Here is a 24,200-nt window from a genome sequence, read left to right on the forward strand (position 1 = left end):
TACTTAAAAAAAATTCATATTGGGACTTTGGTGGTAAAGCCAGTTCGGGGCTTCCCAGGTAGCAAGGCCTATAGAGCAGTCACGGTTCTGTGTAGCCCATAGAAAGAGAAAACCTGTGGTTCATATGTATGTAAACCATTTCTCTGATGCTCTATTATTTAATGAATGTTTCTGGCAGACACTAACAATAGAAGATACTGTGCCCTCAAAAATTATTGGCCACCTAAAGCAGAGGTTTTCTTTACAGGGCTGCTTAAAAGAGAGAAATATAACCTGAAAATACCATTCACAAAAGGCACTTCTTGAAGGCAGAAGATTAACTATTATTATCAGTTATTAACTTGAATGTCAATCATTTTTATTATATTTAATGTATTCCTTAAATGCATAGGCCCATTGCTATTGTTGTATTGAATTTTAGGTCTAATGAGGAAAAAAAAGTGAAATATGCTTAATTGTCTGAGCAAAGAAATGCGATGATAATTATGATAAAGATAATTGTGACTTATCCCCATATAAATTGTAGCTGCCCTTTTTGCCACTTGCATCAGAATCAATTTTTTTCTTCACAATAACACGAGAATGTCAGGTAGACCAACTGAGAAAAATTTAGGTGCATAAATAACATTCCCCAACATTAATTCCGTCTAATCCCATCCACCAATTGAAGGCCATCACCACACTATTCATCAGTCCCTTTGTTTTTATTATCATTATGAGACAGAGCTCATGTTCCCGAATTGCATGGGTCTCAGTGTTTTCTGATGAATGACATGATTCCCCTCCCCCCAATATATTTATCCTATGATACTTTTCCATGTGCATGTTGAAGAAAATGCTGACTTCAGAATTAATGGCAACTGTAGAAAAAACTGGAGGAGAAAGCCCACATAAATGGAATTCAACCACTTGACAAAATACCTTTTTTGATATTAATCCTTATCCAAGGATATTTCCTCCATTGACTTGTAGAGAGAGTGGGAGGGAGCAAGAGAGACACAGAGAGAGAAACATGGATATTAGAGAGACACATCTATTGGTTGCTTCCCACAGGCACCTGACTGGCACCGGGGATCTAGCCTGCAACCGAGGCATGTGCCCTTGACTGGAATTGAACTAGAGACCCCTCAGTCCACTGGCTGACGCTCCAACCACTGAGCAAAACCTAGGGGAAACTACCTTTTTTAAAAGCTGCATTAATCTGAACCCATTGTACCCATTAGAGTACAAACCCTCTGCCTGTATTTATTGCCCCTTCCCCCAACACTTCCAATCATTCTGAACTACCTATTTTGAGAAAATGCATGACATTCTCCGTCTTCTGGATTTTTCTTGGGCTAGAATTTCCATTGAATAAGTTACTATTACCTAAATCCCTTCTATGCTCAACCAACTCATTATACATTTTATACTATGCATCATGCCTACTAAAATTCTACTGACTTGATCACCTCTCCCAGTAGACTAATATGCATATATATGTATGTGTTTGATATCAGATCCTGTGACAGTAGTGAGCACTAAATAAGTATTTGTTAAACAAATGGATACATCAATATTTCCTAAAAGAAATAATAACAGCTTTCCAGTCACTCAGCAGGCATTTGTCCCTGACTGTGAGGTGCCGTGCATGGTGAGAGGTTCTGCAGATGCAGTGAGGGCTGTGCACCACCCCTGCCTCTAATACCCACCGTGCAGTGAGGCTGGTCCACATACCCAGAACCTACCAGAGGAAGGAAGCAATGCTACCAGAGGGATAAGCTCAGGCCTCTCTGAAATTACCCAGGAGAGGGTACCTGCGTTTTACGTGTTCAGAGAGGGCTTCACAGAGAAAGTGACATTGAAGGATGAACAGGAATCTGATGGAGGAACATAGACAGAGGTTTACACTGGACAGAAGTAATGTAGCACTCAGAAGGAGGCCTCGGGTCCACATTAGGTGGAACTCATTCCCACTGATTTTCACATATGAAAAAGGGATAAATAAATCCATATAAGCTCTTAGTGGTAGATCCATATGTTACCACTCTGGGATACTTGCACACACACAGGAAACACAAAGGGACAATCTGAGATAGAAATATACTAGACATAGGCTAAACTGTATAATATTTAGCAATTAGAGGCTAATGGACTAACTTACCGGTAATAATCTCAATGTGAACTCTTAACTCAAAAAAATAATTGAGCAGAGAGCCAACTGGGAAGATGGCCAATGGTCAAATAAATTTGGGAGCCTCTGCACTGTATGGAGTTAAACACATTTCTCACTGGAGAATGAAGCACTTTTAGAAGTTCCCTACTTTTCCTCACCTCCGCTATGGCACATTTAGCCCAAACCCCAGCCATGTCACATCTGGAGGACACGGTGACTTCCAGGCTCACCGCCTGCCTCTCTGCAGTGTGTAAGCCACACTGAGTCACCCTTCCAAACACTAGCCAGATCCCATCACTCTTCTTCTCCAACAGCTGTCTGTCTCAGGCAAAACAAAGCCCGACAGTCCCTACACTGGCATCGAAAACTGTAGATACTCTGGCCTCTTGCTACCTCACTGGTCTCCCCTCCACCAGCCTTCCCACCCAGCTCTAGACACACAGCCTTTGTTCCTTTTGAAACCTCCAAATCATGTTCCTATTTCAAGACTGCTGCATTATCCTTCATAACACTCATCTTTTGCTTCCTGTCTTCATGTAGGCTTTTATTTAAATATGAGTTTTTCAGAGATGATTTATCTGACGGCCCTTTATGGCATGTTCTCCAATACTTCAGCTCCGTGTCTGTTTTATTCGTTTTCATAGCAGTTATTCATTGTTGATTAACCTCCAATTAAAAATATAGGGTGGGGCAAAAGTAGGTTTACAGGTGTGGATATGCAAAACAGAGTTTATTCTTGATTTATTTATTTATTTATTTATTTTCATTATTATTGGCCCACTTTTGCCCACCCATGTACAAGCTCCATGAAAGCAGGGAACATTTCATATTCCTGTGCTTAGAACAGTGTCTCACACATGGTAGACCCTCAATAGAAACTCACTAAGGAAATGAACAAATGCCTTTCTGAGCCTTTATTATAAAAATAAAATAAATGATAAAAACCCAGAGAAGAATATGATTCGTGTTGCTTTTCAATAATTTGGACATGGAGCTATTTTGCAGATTATCTCCCATTTATACCCATCTCTCCAACAACTATTTTCCTATCATGTTCTTACCAGCTTGGCATGGAACTGATCATGTCCTGGACACAATGTGGGAATTACTGTTCTTACAAGTACCAAGGGGGGGGGGGCACCATCCCGACTTTAGGGCCTGCAATTAGTCAGACACCAAGGGAGTGAGAGTGGTCTGCAGGTTTGTCTCAGTGACAGTCTAGAGTTGGGGGGTTTTGGGGGACTCTGTCTGGGCTCTGAAATAGAGATAGATAGATAGATAGATAGATAGAGAGAGAGAGAGAGAGAGAGAGCAGAAAATCTGAAGCTAATGAACACATTCTCAGAAGACAAATGATAAGATTATTAAATAGAACAATGGTTAAACTGCTAAAATGGAGGTTGTGATGGAGCCTAGACCATGGAATGCCCAGATATTTGGTCAAACATTGTTGCTAAGTGTACCTGTGAGGGTGTTTCTAGGTGAGATTAACCCGAGTCAGCAGACTGAGTGAAGCAGAGTGCTCTCCACAATGATGGGCCTCACCCAATCCCTTGTGAGCCTGGCTAGAACAAAAGGCTGAGGAAACCAGAATCCTTTCTCTCTGCCTGGCTGTCTTAAAACTGGGACTCCAGCCTTCTCCTACCTTTAGACTCCAACTTGGACTGGAACTTGTACTATACCAGCAGCTCTCCTGGGTCTCCAGCTGGCCCACTGCAGGTCTTGGGATTTCTTAGCCTCCATTATTGTATGAACCGATTCCTTATAGCAAATCAGTATCTCTCAATAGATAGATAGATAGATAGATAGATAGATAGATAGATAGATAGATAGAGATAAATAGAAATATGCCTCTTGCTATTTGTACATAAATCATCTATATCTATCTACCTAACTATCTATCTATCATCTATCTCTGTTATCTAACTATCCTATTGCTTTTGTTCCTCTTGAGAACCTAGACTAATATAGATGTTAAGTAAAGGAGAAAATATAGCACAGAGTAATCCAAATAATGGGTCGAACCTACATTTCTAAGTAAAGACTTTATTTAGATCTGTAACCAGTGAGAAGTTGACCACTTTCATAAAAACTCGGGAGCCCATTGCTTCCCTAGCCAGACAAAAGACACTTCTGAGGGCTCTGGTTTCAAATGTGCTCTTGATGCCTGATCAGAGCAGAAATGCTTAGGAGAGAGGGCAGCCCAGGGAGATGGAAGAAGGAAGATGGGGAGAAGGAAGGGGGAAGAGAAAAGGTAGAGGGAGGGAAGGTCTAGCAAGTGTTAAGAATTTTCGTACTTTTTGTCCTGGCAACTTATGAGCTTACTTTTCAACAATAACTGCTATTCCCAAAATTCTGTCTCTACCACCCCCTTTCCCTCAGGAGACTCAAACAAAACTTTCTGTTGGGAGGAGGGTTTTGCCGCTTAGTTTCCATGGAAACAAGTCTGATTCCATAGTGACACCTCTATCCTATCTTAATCAGCATGATGTTAATAAGATAATTTGATGCTGAGTTATAAAGATGAGCAGTGAGAGGAAAGCCAGCCTTGGTGGTCAAAGAGATGTGGGAAGGTACTCAGCCCCGGAGGAGCGCAGGGGCCAGATGGGCCTTGATGGATTACGTACCAAGCTCATCACTGCCCCATTGATCCAAGGAGTGGGATGCCCGCAGCAGGGGGAACCAAGAGCAACGGTTCAGAGTTTGGATCTGGGCTTTGCCAAAGGACCTGTGACCTTGGGACTCTCCCTACACTCCCTGGGCCTCATGTTTTATTTAAGCTTTGAATGAGGATACTCATGTCCACTTTTACAATGTGCCATGGCTACCAAACGGCATAAGATCACGAGGTGCCTGGCATGTGGACAGAGCATATCTGATATTCAAGGAATGTTTATTCATCCTGCCTTTCCTAAGAGAAAATGTTCTTTCACTTGTTCAATTATTAACTTATTCAACAAATATTTACTGAGCAACTTTAGGATATTAGACACTGTGCTAAGAACCAAGAATAAAAGAATGAGAGAGAAATAAAGGCAAAATCTAGTTGTATACACGTACTATATACATATTCAAGAATGCACCTAAATATAGAGTTCACTGAATGTCATAAAACACATATAATCATAACACCACCAACCCAAAGGCAGAAAGGAACCATTACAACAAACCAGAACCTCCCTCCGATTCCCTCCCAGGCTCTGCCTCCCTCGAGGGTAACTTCCGCTTGGTTGAGAATCACTTGTCTCAACCTTTTAGCAACAGTTCCAACTGGCTGACAACCCAGGAGAGCACCATGGTGGGTCCCTAGTTACCACACTCACCATTTGATCAGATCAAATATTGTGCACACATTGTTATGAATATACAACAATCATGCTTCAAAAAGCCAAATCAAGTGTACCACAGCTGGACTGGTGGAACTGCCTAGATATTAGTTTATTTTCTCTGAGTCAGATGACAAAACAGGGGACCTGTAGGTTCTCTCCATCTGGGTCCCACGTACAGTCAGTGACCTTGAGGAGTGTGGCGGAGGAAGAAAGGTGAGGGTGAGAATGAGCATTCCTCACAAAAACTAAAATCTCTGAATTTCTATTTCCAAAATACAAAATGCCTCCCTTATGTGCCTATCTTGACACACAGTCACTTCAAATTATTAGAGCACAAGCAAATTTAAATATATTCAGTGGAGTCCTGTGATTAAACTCAAAACAAACCACTGCTCTGTCTCATGGGCTGAGGAAGACATACACGTACGCATTTTGCCTACCACTGAAATTGTGCGACTGTGGATCATAAATGACCATTTCCATAGTCGCTCCTCCTTCTCTCCCTCCCTGTGACATCATGGCTGGATTCTGGATCATTCCACCTTCAGGTGGAAATGGGATTCTCTGGTGCCCAGAGGAGTAATAACTCACTTTCCTGGCTCCCATGTACTTCAATTTTCTAGGGATCAAAATTCAAAAAAGTTCCAAATGATGTAGCACAATGGATGTTTTAGCAGCCACAATTATTATCATTAGATATCCACTATCTTTTTTTTTCTTCTAACAAGAGTGCTTCTTGCTACATTTATTTTACCTCTTTTAAAGAAAGAGTGTAGCAGATAGAAGAGTAATAATCAGAATTCTGTACACCAAATGGGATTCAAAATACCTATGAATAATCTCAGCTTAATATGCTCTTAGTTTCGGCTTAGAGAAGAGATCCCAGCCATAAAATAGTACAAGAAAATTGATGTAAAGTAATTGTTCAAAATGTGAAGCCTATATCTTTTGCATTTGTAAGCCTTCAATTACCCTTACCCTGGTAGTTTCCAAAGATACAATCTATTTTTGGAAGATGGAGAAAAGGTCTAAAGGAAAGTCATTGCTACGAAAACAACTATGAAGTTTCAAGCACCAAATATACCAAGAGCATGAGGTGTTTTAAGTTTTCTCTATGGGCTACTCAATCCAATGCAACCAACATTGTTGAGTGCTCATTATGTGCCATTCAACATGCTCAAGAGGCAGGGACATTAAGATATTCGGTAAGAACTCCTCTTTTTAACACTGAAAAGAAGACATGCACCTAAATTATCATTACTATCAAATTCAACCTCACCACCACCATCGTCATTGTCACTACCAACCCCATAGTAGCAATCTATGTTAACATGTGTCATGCCACAAGACATGAACAAATGTGGGTCTTCATGCTTTGTTTTGGTTTGTTTGGTTTTTTAATTTGAGGATTGTATCGGGGACAAAAATCAGGAAAAAGCTTTTGAAGGAAATGCTATTTTAGAATGATATTCACTGATAATACAATGCAAGAATGAATGGAGGCTAGATATTTAGACACTTTGGGAATGGTAATAAACCGAGGGTTTATTTGTGGAAGTGGCACTGCATGGGGGAAGATGGCAAGCATTGTATAAGGAACTGGGGGCTGGAGGTAGGGATGGGCCAAAAGGTGTGAATGTAGCTTTGCATGTCAACACACCAGGGAGACCTTTACATAGTATTACTTATGAATGGTATTTGACATATACAGAAGCTCAGGAATTTGTATAGAAAGTGTTTAACTTGAAACCCAACCTGTCAGTCACCGAGCTTTTCTGAACTCATGGTCTCACCAGAGATCCCCCTAATCAGCTTTTGTCAGAAGTCTCTCTTGCCACTTCCCTGAAAGGCAGTGAATTAGACTCACATCTGACAGGAAGGGATTCTGGGGCCTAGGAGGCCATCAGGCAGGAGAGCAGAAGCTTGGCAGGAGCGGCTGCCCACCAGCATGTGCAAACTCTCAGGGGTGCCCAGGTGATGCAATCCGGTGAGGCTAATGGAGGACATTCTCATTGGAGAAAGTCTTTGGCACCGCTGGATAGAAGAGAGAACTGTCAGCATTTTCGTTCTCTCTCTGTCAATTTTGGTTTCTCTTTTCAAACAAGCAATTGAAACCAGAGGCTACTGTGAGTCCCTGGCTGAGGCTGAGGGAGAGACTACATGAGGGCCCTGGTGGGCTGGGGGGACCCTGAAGTGGGAGCCCTGATGGGATAACCCACAGAGCTGGCTGGGGCAGAAAATGGGCAGCAACATTATAGCAACAAACAAGATCTGACCCAAACCCTCAGGGACTGGATTTCAAGTGCAGCAAGTGGACTCTATGGAAACAGAAGCAGGGGATCCAACTCTGGGGCTGATTCCTTTCTGATTCCGATGCAGACGTTCATGGACAGCATGGACTTTCAGTCAATTTCATAGGCACAAAAGGTCCCAGAGGGTGGGCCCAGGCAGTCTTGGAGTTGGCGGGCTACTTCATGGGTTGAACTTATATATATTTAATCTCAAGGATTTTTAAAATTAATTCTATCTATCTATCTATCTATCTATCTATCTATCTATCTATCTTTGTAATTTTTAAGAAATCTGCCTTAAACCTAAATCACATTAACTTTTGGCCCAAGAAAATTTTGCCTTTTCTTTTTCCATACTGAAGAATAATGACAATAACTATTTTGTTCATTAGGTATTTTCTTGGGATCAAATTCCACACATATGCAATATAATTTAGTGACACATCTATTTATCTATATATCTATAATCTATATAACTATAATCTATATCTATCTCTATCTACCTACCTATATATACACAGGTAAATTATATAAATTATATGATATAATTTACTATTTGGTGAAACCCTGGAATGCAGACAATATCCCTAATATGTGGATGAGTGCTGTGAGACCCAGAAGTTACGAGACCTGCCTCAGTTCCTACAACTAGTAGGAAGTGAACTGGGATTGGGACCCAGGCCTGTTTGCCTACATACCCCATGTACTCTGCACTGCCCTGCCTGCTTGTTGTGGGTGAGTGGGGGAGTCAGTACCAGGGCTTGTGTCTGAGAGATGATGGAGCAGACTGTATTGGGGAGCTGTGCTTCGGTAAAGAAAACAGAACAATTCTCTGTAAATGGTCTGCACAACAGCTGTTAAATGATAATCACTTCATATTTTTTAAAGTGCACCAGCCCTGAATAAAAGTGGGCTATGGAAAATGAACACTGGTGAAATTTGATCAATTAACTCAACAGACACGAACTAAAACCCAGCTAACAGTCTCATGAGCACAGCACAAGCTCCGAGGAGGGGAATTTATCCACTAGGCCAGTAATTATGGAGCAATACGATTCCTTTAATTAGAAACCCAAATTGTTCCAGGGAAATTTAGGCAGGGGAGGAGGAGCAGGGAAGAAGCAGGAAGTGAGCTTCTAGACCAGGGGAGGATTTCTAAACACAGAGATCTAGAGGCAGGTAACTGCAAAGTGGTCCCGACTTAGACTTACGATTAATTAGGTGGAAACAACAACAACAGAAAAGAAACAGCTGGTGAAGATAAGTGGGGCTGGGGTGAGCTCTTAGAGAAGCATTTGAAGCCAAACTCAGGAACAGGCTGTCAGTCAAAATCTCAGGAAGAAGCCCACATGCCAATCAGTGTGTCACCAGGGAAGTCCCAGGAAGGAGCAGTGCCCATCACTAAGTGACACAGCTAAACCGGCTAAACCTGGCCGGGCTCCAGGTAAGAAGCAAGAGCAGTGAACTGACAGTTTCTTGGGAACTTCAAGAAATAGGGGAGCTTGTGGAAGGTGGTTGTTGGCAGAGGGCTCTGGCTAAAAGCCTGAGGTTGTGCCCTGAGGGCAAACTTTCAAAAGCTTTCACCCTACTTATTTAACTTTGCTTTGTAGCAGTCCCCACAGCTGAAAAATAAACAATCTAACAGAAATTATAAACCCTGAATACCACCCCCTCCACACAACATGCTTTGAAAATGCATTAAAACTTTCTTACAGATTTGATAGACTGCAGCCAAGGCAACCTTGAGATATAGCACAGTCATGGTATGCAAATAAGCATGTGTGGAATGCATGCAACAATGACTGGGGGAAAAGGATCGATGGGTCTGCAGCTGTGTGTGTGTGTGTGTGTGTGTGTGTGTGTGTGTGTGTGAATTTGCACCTTCCTGAATCAATGTTCTAAAACGTATGGAAACCTGAAGGACCTGGAATGACCTCCTTTAGTTGGGTGAATATCTGAAGGCTAAAATAAACAAGCCCACACTTCCTGAAGAAAAAGAGGGAAAATATAAATATTCAAAGAAATTTTCAAGTGTAAGTTAATACACAGCTGTAATAAACCATTCCCTATTCTGGAAACAGAAAAAAAATAACTACCCCCTCTCTAACAACAACTAAAGCAGTGATAACAATTGGGTTCTTATTTTGTACCAAGTACCGTGTCTCTGTTATAATATCTCTTTAGACACAACAGTGCTACAGAGCAGGTAGTATTATAATCCCGTTTTATTGATGATAGGATTAAGGTACAGTTAGGTTAAGAGAGTCACACAATGCCACAAACTAAAGGCATGAAGCTGGGTTTTCATCCCCTTCAGTCTGATGCCAGAGCCCAATCGACCTGGGGACCAAATAAGACAAATACCAAGAGCATGCTTCCGATTTCTCGGCTCTATGCAAGAACGAGATAGGCAGGATTCTTAATGGAAATTCTGCCCTTTAGTGCTCTAGTCTCTCTTCCTCTTCTTATCCAGGGGGCACATTCGTCCATGCTCATTGAACAACACTCCGAGTGTGTACAGCCCTTTTGGATGTGAGAAGACTGTTGAATTGAGTAAATGCTTACCCAGCCCAGAAATGGTGGCTGTGGGCACTGGGTAATGACATCACGTGGCAACACCTGGCTTCCTCTCCCTAGTGACTAGCCTCCTTGTAGTTTCTTCAGCCCAGGAACACGACTTGCTTTATATCCAGGTGCAACCAAATGTCTGTGAAGCGTTTTCCCATGCCTCATCTCATTTGATCCTCACAGAAGTCCTGGAGTAGGTAGATAGGACACTAGGTAGAATTCTATTTTCTTTTCATTAGCCAAAAAAGTAGGTTTAGAAAGGTTAGAAACTTGACCCAACTGAAAAGAAGAAATGGTGGACCTTGAAAATGACTTCATGTTTTCTCACTGTGCAGAATATAGTCCAACACTGCTGCAGTTAAATATTTTCCCCTTTGTTCTCCCTGCTTGATCTACAATAATAATCTGCTTCATGTTGATATTTACTACTGTGTTGCTGACAATTACTTGAAAGAGAATTTGGGGTGCTTCACTGGGCTGGAAAAGTTTATCTAAATCAGAAAGTAGGTCTAATTAAACAAGTTTATTCTATATATATATATATATATATATATATATTACTAAGTTGACGTAGGCGATACATATGAAGCTCTTGCTGGTGCCAATCGCACATGTGTGTTTTGATCTGTCATTGTCGATCATGAATTTGGTGACACTTCTATTATAGAGAAAGGGCAAATAGTGATATCAAAATATTTCTTCTAATTAATTTCCTTTCAATGTGCGTAAATTCGTCACAGTGGTCACTTTTGAGCTCTCTTTACAATTAAGGACTTAACAGAAACTTTTGAGTATTAAAATATGTCCACTGCATGAATTTCAGTTCTAGAAATCTGGACTGATGCCTTCTTTTATTGAATAGGGAGGTTGACAAATGCTCCCCAGAAGCAGCCACAAGAGACTGCTCTATTTTGACCCTGAAAGTTACAATGAATTGCTTTGCATTTTATCTTAATAAGAAAAAAAAATACCCTAAAGTTTATATTTCTTCCATCTACCTGCCACAGGGACTCATAAATGCCTAACAATGAAATAAAGAGCTATGTGCTCAGTCACTATGAGCCCCAAGCACAGAAAAATAATTAAATTAAATACTTAATGAGAGGCATTCTTTTTTTTCCTTGGCTCTGGAATGTTTAGGCTATGGGAACATTTTGACCTTACTATATCTGCTTAACTTAGGCAGAAACTGTTTGCATTGTATTCACTCAATAAATGTTGATCATGATGAAAGCCAAATAGTTTCGAATATTTTAACAGCAGCAAAATACTGGTAGTACACATTGTATTGTTTTTAATATTGATACTCTTGAACTATTATTCCACAAAATCAACAACACCAACTGAGAAAACAATATTTTTCTTTGTCCTGTAGACCTACAATGACTGCTTGGAATCTTTTGAAACCAGGGTAAGTTTTGGAACCATTAAAATCAATTTTATGTATTTTCTAGTTGCATCAATGTTTTTTTTTTTGTTGATTTTAAAGAAAGAGTAAAGGAAAGAAGAAGGGAGGAAGGGGAAAGGGAGGGAGGAAGGGAGGAAGGGAGGGAGGGAAAGAGAAATAATGGAACATAGATTAGCTGCCTCCTGCACACTCCCTACTAGGACTCCAGCCCACAATCTGGGCATGTGCCCTGACCAGGAATGTAACCTGTGACTTCTAGGTGCATGCCATAATGCTCAACCAACTGAAGCACACAGGCCAAGGCTATTTACGTGCCTGTAACTTGGAAGGAAAACATTTAAGGCTCTTCCTATGAAGTTGTTCACAACCAAATTTCATCCTTCAGCTCCAATGTCATCACTACAATCGCTGTTCCCTACATTTCACTTGTATCAAGCATTAGATGGTGACACATCAGTATCCCACACTCTAAATCTGATGGAAAGACGTGTTTTGTTTGACCTAGTTGGTGTTTGGAAATTGGGATATTTTACTTAAAAAACTAAAAATTTGGCAATACTATAAAAACATGACTAGGTCTAGAAATAGTGAGCTCATATTCCTGCCTGGCAATAATGTTCGAACTGTGTAGATGAGGAAGGCATTCTGTCCGCACAGTCCCCATCCCTTCTGGTCATCTTAATCACTTGGTCGTTTTGTTCATTTACCATAGGTACTTGGCCATTATAGACATTTAAATTTCTCCATCATGCTTTTCTCTCCTTCCTCATCATTATTTATAGTATCCCATTGACCCTCCTTCCTGATTTTCTCTCCTCTATCAGATACTTTCTCAGCATTCTTCAAAGTTTACCTCCTTATGTTTGGTATCTTTTTCTGATATTTATGTACTTTGCACAGATTCCTTATACCTTCAGCTGTCTTCATTCATTCAACAAACATTCAGGGAGCACTGGACATTAATGGAAGGTGATTTGCATTTACCTACATGTATCAGAAATGTGTTCCCAGTGTCCTTTGTTTACATTGCTGTTAAATTACTCTGATTAGGGTGATAGAAGTGAGCACTAGCTGATGTTATGAGAGATCTAATTGAAAAGTTAGTGCTCTTTTCTACAAGGCCTAGGGTGGTGTTAGGCATGGTCATTTGACTTGCTTTGAAGGATGACATGTGAGAGGTACGGATAGAGATCTTCCTTTACACGATGGGGAGGAATTATGCCCAGATGACTATAGTATTTAGGCAGTTCTAGATCCTGAGGACCTAGAACCCCTTAGTGGCCTCCCACCCTCAAGCCCCCACAAATATATATATCTTGTTGACCTAGTGGATTTTATGATAAATAAATAAAAATCAGTAAGATAAAGGGAAAATTATGATTGATTTGGTTTTCTGAGGAATTGACTTTATGGGGAAACTAGATCGAGTTAAATGGAAGAAAGGGGGAGCAAGAACATTACCTTGCTGGCATGATTGTTTATTAATAAAAACATATGGACATTAAATGAGCTAGACTAAACAGTCTTTTCTTCATAGCACATCCCATCAAGAACTCTATTATCTTGCACTGGGCTAACGCCTTCCTACAGCATGCCCAAATATTTACTTTCACATTATGAACATGTGAACTCTTTTGACATTTTCTGCAAACCTCAGAGTATCCATTTCAATCCAGCTGTTCACTTTTGCCTTTTAATTTCTTCACACTGTAATTTAACACTAGAGTTGCTTCTCTGATGTATTGGGTATGAATAAATTACATTCTACAAAATATTTCAAATGTTCAATAGGTTCTAACCAGCCATCATTTATCTCTGAGTACCATTTAGATAAGAAAAGGATCTTCATTTTTTTTATTTGTACAATTTAAATCTAAAAAAAAAGTGCAGTTATATAAATGTAAGATTAAAGACTTCTGTCACTGCAAATTTCTTCTCCTCATGCTGGGGATTATGAACTCCCATGCTGCTATCAAGTTGCTCTGTATATCAGGGTCTTAACAAGGAACTGGAAGACTGAAGGCTCCCCCCGGCCCCCCATTTAATTTAAATATCTTTGCATCATGGGCATCCATTAGAAAAAAACAGCTTCATTGGAGTTAGGAGAAAATATACCTTTGTTCACCATTCCATATTGCATTTCCAAGTCACATATAATTGTTTATAAGGTTCTCAGCCTCCCACAACCCAAATAAAAAAAAGGTTTCATATACGATAGCTGTAAATTTCAAAAGACAACGTCAAAACATTCAGTAGAAAGGAACTTTCTTATCGCTCCCGGCAGACTCTCGGCTCCAGCGAGGCACGGGGAGCACAGGGCTTAATTATAACAGTTTCCTATTACAGCCACCTATGTGGTTGCCACATGCTGCAGAGTGAACAGACGTGAAACATGTGGGTCTTGTTTCTCTTTCTGTTTATTTTCCCAAGGTGCTGGGAAGTTTCACTGGGGGGAACAGACTCATTGCTTTGGGGCATCCCTTAGTGATCACGGAATTTACATGAAAATGAACTATAATAAGATTTAACTAGTCGCCCTCCTGTGTTTGCCTGTATTCAGTAGGTTATTCAGTATATTGCTGTAAATTAAGACCTATGTGCGTGTGTATTGGGCTGGGGGCTGGGGGAGTGCGGATATTCTGAGCCTAAGCTTCAATGGGATGTGAAAAGAGGGAGAGTGGAGGGGCAGCCTCTTCCCTTTGTGCTGACTTACTGGAAGAGGGAGAGGTGTGAAGAGAGTTAGTGGAATGTAGAATGAGGGCCTGGGCATGTGGCCATGGGAATAGCCCTGCTACTTGGACATGACCCTGTATCTACAATGCATTAAAAGAAAGAAAAAAAAAAAAAAAAAAGAAAAGGAGTGACAAGCTGGTGAGGCTCAGTGGTTGAGCATCAACCTATAAACCAGGATGTCACGGTTCAATTTCCGGTCAGGGCACATACCCCGATTGTGGGCTTGATTCCCACTGGGGGTGTGCAGGAGGCAGCTGATCAATGATTCTCTCTCATCATTGATGTTTCTATCTCTCTCTCCCTCTCCCTTCCCCTCTGAAGTCAATAAAAAATATTTTTTAAAAAGAAAAGGAGTTTTCTTCCCACAATGATTCTTAGGATTCAGGTCAAGTCTATCTGGGTCTACATCTAGCTCTGATGTAATCCTATATAATAAAAATCTAATATGCAAATTGACCTAACAGTGCAACGACTGGTCGCTATGATGCACACTGACCACCAGGGGGCAGGCACTCAATGCAGGAGCTGCCCCCTGGTGGTCAGTGTGCTCCCACAGGGGGAGCACCTCTCAGCCAGAAGCCGGGCTCATGGCTGGCAAGCACAGCAATGGTGGTGGGAGCCTTTCCCACCTGTGCAGCAGCGCTAAGGATATCCTATTGACGGCTTAGGCCTGCTCCACCTTGGAGCAGGCCTAAGTCATCAATCAGACATCCCCCCAGATACTCCTGGCCTGCGAGAGGGTGCAGGCCTGGCTGATGAACACACCCCCCCCCCCCCCCCGAGTGCAGGAATTTCGTGCACCAGGCCTCTAGTGTCTCATAATGTAAAATCTTAGTCAAGTCACTTCCCCTCTCTGGGCCTTCATTTAATCATTGTTTAAAAATGGACAGGAGGGATGATGCTTTTTGTCTCTGAGGTTCCTTCCCAAAGTGTCCCAGGTACTAACATCAGTGTCTAGAAGAAGCTGGGCTCCTGGTAACCAGAGGGGGATGGCTGAACCAGGATGGTAGACTGGCCCATGTCCATGAGCAAGTGACCATGAGAAAATGTTGGATGTAAAAGGATGTCACTTGAGCAGGACTCACTGTGGCAGGTAGTTTTGTTTCCTATAGTCTGTAGAGATGTGCCAGGTCCAGAAACCAAAAATTAGAAGGCTGACACCTGAACTTGGGGAGGATCAAGATTGACCCAGGACTGAAGTGGATCCAGAGGCAAGGAGGGCTACTGGTTAAAGGCACCCATGCCCATGTTTGAAGCAGCGTTGTCGATCTAACCCCATCAAGATGACTGACATTGTCTATGTGACCCTCATCCCCCCAGCTGTGCCTTTTTTGGGCTTTGCTAAAAGTGAGCTGATGAATGCAGTACCCAAGGTCAGCATCCCCACTGCCTGGGTTTAAAAGTGTTAGTGAGAGCTTTGGCTGGTGTGGCTCAGCTGGTTGAGTGTCATCCCATACATGGAGAGGTCACCATTCAATTCCAGGTCAGGGCACATGCCCAGGTTGCAGGCTCCATCCCCAGTAGGAAATGTGTAGGAGGCAACCAATCAATATTTCTCTCTCATCTTGTTTCTATCTCTCTCCCTCTCCCTTCCTCTCTCTCTAAAATCATATACATATATATATAGTTTTTAAGTGGTAGTGAGAGCATCAAGTCAACAAGTAAAAGAAGCTTCCCTTAGATCTTCTGACATGCAAGTCCAACATCCATCCCCATACTAATCTAACATATAATTTTCAATGAAATTAAAAAGATGGAGGAAAAAGGGGAGGGAAGAAAAGCATCTGGAGTGTTAAAGGGAAAAGCTCTGACCCTGACTTCAGAAGGCTTGGATCACATGCCAGCATCAGTTCTTTCTCCCACGTCTGTCTTTTCCCTCCTTTCTTTGGTTTCCCTTCCTTGCACTCTCATTATTTTATCTGTTATGTGTGGTAGGTACCATCACAGGCAAAGTGAGGGCAGGTAGTACACACAAGTGACACATTCCTGCCCCTAGAGGTCTCTCTGTTAGTGGTGGAGACAGGAAATAAAGAAGCCATTAGATATGATCACATAATAGCTAAGATGATAGTATGGAGTCTTAGAAAACCAACTACCTGAAGAGAGCTACGGAGTCTTAGAAATCGGTGTTAACAAGACTACCAATCTATTCAAGGGAGTCAGGGAGGTTTTGTTGAAGGGAGACCCACTGGATGAGTAGGAGTCAGTATCAGGTTTCCACACTCATGGGAATCAGAGACAAAATTTAAACCAGTTGCCTTTTCCTTTTCTCATTTACCTGTTTGTGTTTATTTGTGTAGCTAGCATATACAGATACTATTATTCCTGAAACATTTTAAATTCCTTGTTTTCTTCTCTCATAGGTAATAGTTGAGGCTTTGAGCTCTACAACACATCGATGCTCTGCCCTCCCTTAAATGCATGGCCGAAAGGAAGCTAATGATAATTCTTATTCTATGTGACTGGAAATGTTCATTTCTGCAAAGCCTTGAAAGATCCACAATTTTTAATTTTGGACTGTCCGATGCGAGGCACTGTTTTGAGCATTCTAAATACATGATCACCTTTCATGTTTGTACACCTAGGTATGATACTACTGTTTTCCCATTTTACAGATTATAAAACTACATTACAGAGAAATGAAGCAGTCTGTCCAAAATGGAGATAATGACACTTTGCTTTGTTTCCAAAACTAGCGATTTACTGAACCTGGAATTTGCTACCAGAACACTCGGAGGCTGACATCTGCATAGTTAATTTCATTCATTACATGCCTCTTTAGTTTAATCAGCTTTTGCTTTCCTGAAGCCCAGGGAAAGGAAATTGAGTTGCCTAATATAGCAGAAAATATAGCAGAACTTTGAGAGTGGTGTCCTCATATCACCAGTAGCCAGTATGGAGAGAAAAAATATAAAATTTTAAATGAAAATTCCATTTCTCTTCTTCCCCCTCCCCACCTCTTCATCCCTTCCACCCCTTCTCTCTATCTCATCCAGGTAAATAAATAATAGAGATAATAGACAGGTATTTAATTTGGATATATTTATCATTTGAATATATCTATACATAGTTTTAATAGTGTATTATATGAATGTACAGTTTTTAATTAATTATGGTCAAATTGATTTTTTCACCTTTATAGTTAGAAATTTGGCTCCAATGCTTTCTAGCTGTGTTACTTTTGGTAAAGGGCATTACCATCTCTACTCAGCATCTTTCCTTCTGAAAACAGAGTTGATTTTGTCATATGTCCATTATGTTGGCTGGTGGTTGATAGAATGTATATCAATGGTGGCTTTAGTGGTCAGCAGACAGTAGATATGAATAAATTAACAATAAATTAAGTCATTAACACAAAGAGCCATCAACAGGGCCTTTGAAAGAAAAAGATGACATTCAAGGGCCATCTGAGGTACTTGTGTGGATGGAGGGAGCTGAGGAAGAGAAGGTGTAACATCTTTCTTTTTTATTTTAATCAGATGCTCTGTACTTTTTCTCAAAGCTTTCTAATTGTATAAGCTCTAACAATGTGAGACTCTGATTATGAACAGATTTCCTTCAAGTTAAGTAGGCTAAAGATGATTGATCATCTGTAAAATCTGTTTGTTCGCCAGCCCCAATACCATTTATCTATAGTCCTCTTCCAAAATGTATCTCTTCCCATCTTTGTGACTCAGGTCTACTCTCCCATAATAGGACCTGAGTGCCTCAAAGACACACTCAATGTAATTGTTCATCCTGCATTGCCCTTAGCACCAGGGCTATGCTTTTACATGGATGCTTTAATTGATAAATACAGGCTAAATGAATACAGAGCCATCTCCTCTTGCCAACTTTACTTCCTCAACTCTGCCTTTGGCTTAGAGTCATCACCACCAACTCTTTTCTCCAGCTTTCTTTTCCTCCAGCTCATCATGACTTTGTTCACAGATTATATATCCAGGTTTCCTGGCATTTGGCTGATCACAACGTGAGATTCGTATCAACCTTCCTTTTGGCTTAGACTTTGCTACCAATCTAAGGCCTCAGACATGCCACTGCCATCTCTGGACCACATTTTTAAAAAAAATATATTTTATTGATTTTTTACAGAGAGGAAGGGAGAGGGATAGAGAGTTAGAAACATTGATGAGAGAGAAACATCAATCGGCTGCCTCCTGCACACCCCACTGGGGACATGCCCGCAACCAAGGTACATGCCCCCAATGGGAATCGAACCTGGGACCCTTGAGTCCGCAGGCTGACACTCTACCCACTGAGCCAAATCGGTCAGGGCTGGAACACATTTATTCCATGAGCAAAAGAAGGCAGCAGTGTCATTGGTTTTCAAGACCCTTAATGATCTAAATTCCATTTCTACCCTCATTCCAGAAGTGAGTGAACTCTGAAATAAATTGTCAGATGGAGAGTTTTCTTGTGAACAGGTAATGCTGAGAGACTGTTAGGAGTTGTCTGGACCTTGCCCGGCTCTGGTATCCACAGCTATAGCCCCGACAACACAGCATCAGCTGGGTGCTGTTTGGTGCCAAATTCCCTCTTCTCTTTCCTTCTAAAACATGAAACCCTACTTTCAGGTACATTTTAAGGCGTGAAATTCAAATGCTATGTAGACACTACTTTCTATGGAAAACAGAAGTTTGGAAATGTTTTCCAGACTATATTCATTCTATTCTTAACTCCATCTGACATTAACTTCAACACAGAAAACAATGATGTAGCTAGGAGAAAAATAATCTCTGATTCTCAGGAGTTCTGTGATAGTTTAAATAATGCATTTAACATTCCTTTGCTGCATCAGGCTTTATGTTAATGGAGATAATGACACTCTGCCTTGTTTCCAAGAACACACTTAGCTTATGTGGGAGCACTAGCTGGGAAGGTCCTGACTTGGTAATAAGTCACTGAAGGTACTAGGACAAACCACTTAACTTTTCCAAACCTCCTTCGGATGATGAATCCCACCTAACTCATGGGATTCTTGCAAGGATTACAGGACTGTAGCTTAGTTTCTGGCCCTCAGCAGGTGTTCAACAAACGGTACAGTCATAGTTAATGATTTCAGTTAATGCCCAGCTTAAAGGTCTATATTTTTGTTTTGTTAAGTCTTAGATGCAGAGCAAGATGATGGTTGCTACAGAAAACATGTTGGAGGACATGTGGGGTGGCCCAGTCCTTCCTTATTCTGAAGTCCAGAAGAAGATGGGCAATAAATATATCCAGCTGGGCCCTGACTGCTCTGTGACCTGAAAACCATTTCCTATTCTCTTGACCTTTCTTTTTCTTGCCTATAATTTAAGGAGTTTAATTAGGTGATAATCAATGTTTTTTCGGGCTTTACAATGTTAGGGGTGAGAGATAGAGCTTCTTGTTTGTTTCTGAAAATAGTCAGTCAGAAGGGATTTGATGGTTTCAAAATTCAAACAAATTGTCCCTGTGCCCGGGAGGCAAAATTCAGGTGCTTAGTTAAATCCATTGTACAGTGGGGAACCTTAGTTTCAAGGATGCCAACAGCAATGCCTTATTTGTAATTTTAGTAGCTCATGTATTTCTTGGCGAGTGTATTTGCCAACCCTCAGAAATATTTATGCCATTATTTGTTCTACTCAAAGACCAAAATACTTAGCCTCTCAGAATTACATGTATATGGTTTTTTTTTTGCACGAAGTCTTGATAAACAACAGGGTATGCTAATAATGATCATTATGAGGATGTTTTTATGATAAAAGTACATCTATGCCAAATTCTCTAGGCACCTAAGAACGCCAAACTGAATATATTGCCTAATAAAAGGGCAGCCCAGCTCTATAAATCTCAAGCATAGTGAAGAAAAATTCTCCATAACCACCACCAACTGCATAATAAATAAAGCAACTATTCACCCATGTAAAACAAAGGAAATAAAGAGCTTTAGAAATCATGAGAACTTTGTATCCAAGGACTTTAGAGTAGAAGCTAAAAACCTAGAAAGCTATGACATGCTGAAATGGTCTACTAGGCACTCACAAGTTAGACCAAACCTTTCCTTAGGTCAAGTTTATTGCAGCTGAATTAGACTAGAATATGTGTGCTGGAGTAACATACACACTCCCGAAGTTTCTGTAGCTTCACCTGTCAGATTTAACTTCATTCTTATGCTCAGTGCAATGCAGGTCGGAGGTTTGCAATGCTCACCCACATCAATTTGGAGATCCACGCTGTAGCTTGGCTACTTTTCTCTTAGCAATGTTGACACTTTGGTGCTTTTCATTTTCATCAAACAAAGAGATAAGGGAGCATAAAAGACTCACATCTTTTCCCAACTACCTTGAACTAATAACAACACATGCCAATTCTGTTCATAGCCTACTTCCCAGAACTACCCACACAACCCTAACTTTACTCGAGAGAGACTGAAGTAAGGGAAGTTGCACAGTGAGCACCACTGTTTCACTGCTTTGCTACAGCGGATCTCTTTTAGGCTGGATCGTGAGTCTCTCTCTCATTTTGCCTCATAACCTTGTAAAGCTTGAACACAAAACTGTATTTCAAGTGGTAGGACTGTGTCAAAGATCAAGTGGAATAATGACCACGAAATAATGGGCCTTCCTCAAAGCAGAGTCCAAAGGTGAGTTTATATATATCATGAAAAATGTGCATCCTGGCGCCATGGTATCTTTGTTCAAATTCTGACAGCAACACTTATTTAAGCTACTTTTTATCAAGCTGCATACTCTTTTTAAAGTTTCATATGTCCCATTATTTAAATGGAATAACATATATTTGCTCTAAATCTATGAGATGTGAGTTATGAAGTTTTCTTTTAGAAGCAGAAAAAGAAGTACGGTCAAAATCATGTCTTTTGTAAGTGTAACATATTGATAGATCAAGTTGAAGGTTTTAGGCCCCTATAGACCCTGTTGAAGTCAGGTAGGATGTTTTCAGCATTAAATAACAGACAGGCCAACTTAATACAGATTTAAACAATGAGGACACCCATTATCTTTTCTAATGGCAAGTGCAGAGGAAGGTTAACATATCAGACTTTGCTAACTGGAGTCTGTGTCATGTCTCCACATTGATGTCCTTCATGCTAACTTCATCCTTAGTCCATTAACAAGGGAACTGTGGCAGTTCCAGGTGACAAACCCAGTTAAAACAGTAAGAGCAAGAAAAATGGTCATTATTATTCATTGGTTATCTTTCTTCCGCCTGAAGAAAGATTTGCATAAATTCTACCCTTTCGCCACTTTCTTGTAAAAATCCCCTCAAAGCTTATTGCTAGAATTGGGTCATATGACTATTCTTAAAGGAATCCTTAGCAAAGGGAATGGGGTTTCCATAACTGGCTTGGACTCATCATGTCACATGAGAAATCAACCAGAATAACACCTAGGTTTACCTTGGTTTTCAATTCCTGGAGCAGCATGGCCTTCTTAACGGAATGTTTCCTTATTCTGATAGCACTTGAACTGGGATTCTCTTGGGATCTAAAGAAGAATCTCAGCTCTGCTATTGCTCTCATGGGAATCAGACCTGTTACCAGGGTGAGAATCTCAGGTAGACCAAGACTGGGCTAGCCACCTGGGCTTGTGAAAAAACTAGCACATTTAAGATTTAGATTAAAATCTTGACTCAGCCACTAGTGCCAGGAACATTGCAGGATTTTTACATCTCTTTTGTCTCATTTTATCTCTTTGAAACAGGATATTAAAAGCTAACTCATGAGTCTTTGAGATGATTAAATTAAATAAGGCAGAATTTTGGCACATGGTAGGCACTCAATAAGAGTTATTACTGGCAATAGTATTAGCATTAGTATCAGTATGATGAAGAATTAGAAGAGGAACAGCCATTCTCAGTATCTTATCCTCTATCTTTTGTCTCCTGCTCATGTTGGGTGTGTATTACCCTATTTCCTTTCCAACAAACCCTATGCCAATACGGATAGTTCTCATGTTTTTATGCAAATGTGGCTTAAAATATGTTTATCCTCAATTTTCAAAAACAGGCATTGTTAGGTAAATTGGGGTAAGGCTGTATGATGGAAAGTTAATCAGCCATTAAAAAATTATGTTGGTGTAGCATTTTTAATAACATGAAGAATGAATTACATTACAATATTTAAAATGTAATTTAAAAAATATATATATGTAATATGATCTCAACTATGCAAAGGAAAATATTCAGAGGGAAAAACTTGAAGGAAAAAGGACCAAATTTAAGAAACTTTGGCTCGCATTGGACATATTCTGCATGATATTTTTGCTCTTTAATTTTATATTACCCAAGCTTTCTTTTTTGAGCCTATATTATTTATGTATTTAAATAAAACCATATTGAATATAGAGTTACTATAGATGCATAGATAGATTTAGATATGTAGATATCATTTATTGAGCTCTTACCACACATACCTGGTCTTGTGTTAAACTCATTATATAGGCACTGCCTCATAAATTCTCTGCCAGAATCTCAGGGAGTAAGTATAATTATTTCCGTCATTAATTCCATATGATGAAATTGGATCTTAGAGGATAAAGTAAATCACCAATATTACCCACTCCTCTGAGGGACCTGGGATTGGAAACCATAGTTGTTAGTCCCCAACACCCATGATTGGACTATTCCTAATACCTCCCCTTTATAAAGCTGAGACTCAAAAATGAGTTACTCATTGGGAATATGTAGAGGTAAGATAAGTACAGAGTCAGGTGGTTTTAAAGGTTCCATTCAATGAAGAGAGTTTTTGATTCCATTGAAGAAAAAAATGGGAGGCATGGTTTGGATTTGTGAGTGTCCAGCAGAAACGAATGTTCAAGTAGGTAAGCAATTTCTGGGTTTTGTAGCAAGAGAATGGAGGAGAGCAGTATGAATGTCATGAGAATCATAAAGTGGAATTTTCATCTTTTGATTATATTGCTACATAGCCACGATAATCATTGGCTACTTCTTTCGGAGACTGTTGTATACTTAACTTCTCAGTCCATAGCTTCCTATTCATACAACCATGGGGCATCAATATACTTGCATTTCAGCTTATGACACCATGTATGGTAACTAAGGGTGCAAGCTGCTTTTTCTTGGAATGTAAGACATGTGATTTGTTTAAAAGTCAAACCATTAAAAGTATAAATTAAGCTGAAACAGCAAACATGAGACATAGAATTCATAAATTTGTGTTAGGGCATTTTTAGTATGTTGGTGACTCAATGAAGGATCTGTAATGAGCTATGTAGAGGGAACATGCCTGAGTTAAATTATATAGTCAGAGTTAAACCTGAAATTCTGCATTTCTATTTTTTGTTTTGTTTTGTTTTGGATGTGCTGCAATATGATGATCTGGCTGTACAAAGTCTTTCTGTGAATTCAGTTAGGCCTTAACTGTATATGTTGGAAAGAGCAGACTCCCACAAAAGTGTCCTGTGCCATTTCTGCTAATATATGTGGATTTCTGTCAGTGTCATGTTGAAGTACAAATGTAAGGACCTTGTTTGTTTATAATAGATATATTTAGGTGATATAAAGTAGACAGAACTCAGGGACTGTAATGTATTCTCTGCAACACATTATTTCTAAATGTCAATCTCAAACCATAGATGCTGCCTGAACTGAAATGTTATCTGGAAGTGAAGTTGGATATGACATTGACACACTGAAGTCTACCAGTCCTGATATGATGACAGCCGAACTTTGAAGACATTTAGAACTTGGTCACTAGGGAAGTCCTTGCTAAGCAT

Source organism: Myotis yumanensis, unplaced genomic scaffold (assembly GCF_028538775.1).
Source record: "Myotis yumanensis isolate MYYU_CA2020_CCGP unplaced genomic scaffold, mMyoYum1.0.hap1 SCAF_18, whole genome shotgun sequence".
In the NCBI taxonomy this organism is placed as follows: domain Eukaryota; kingdom Metazoa; phylum Chordata; class Mammalia; order Chiroptera; family Vespertilionidae; genus Myotis; species Myotis yumanensis.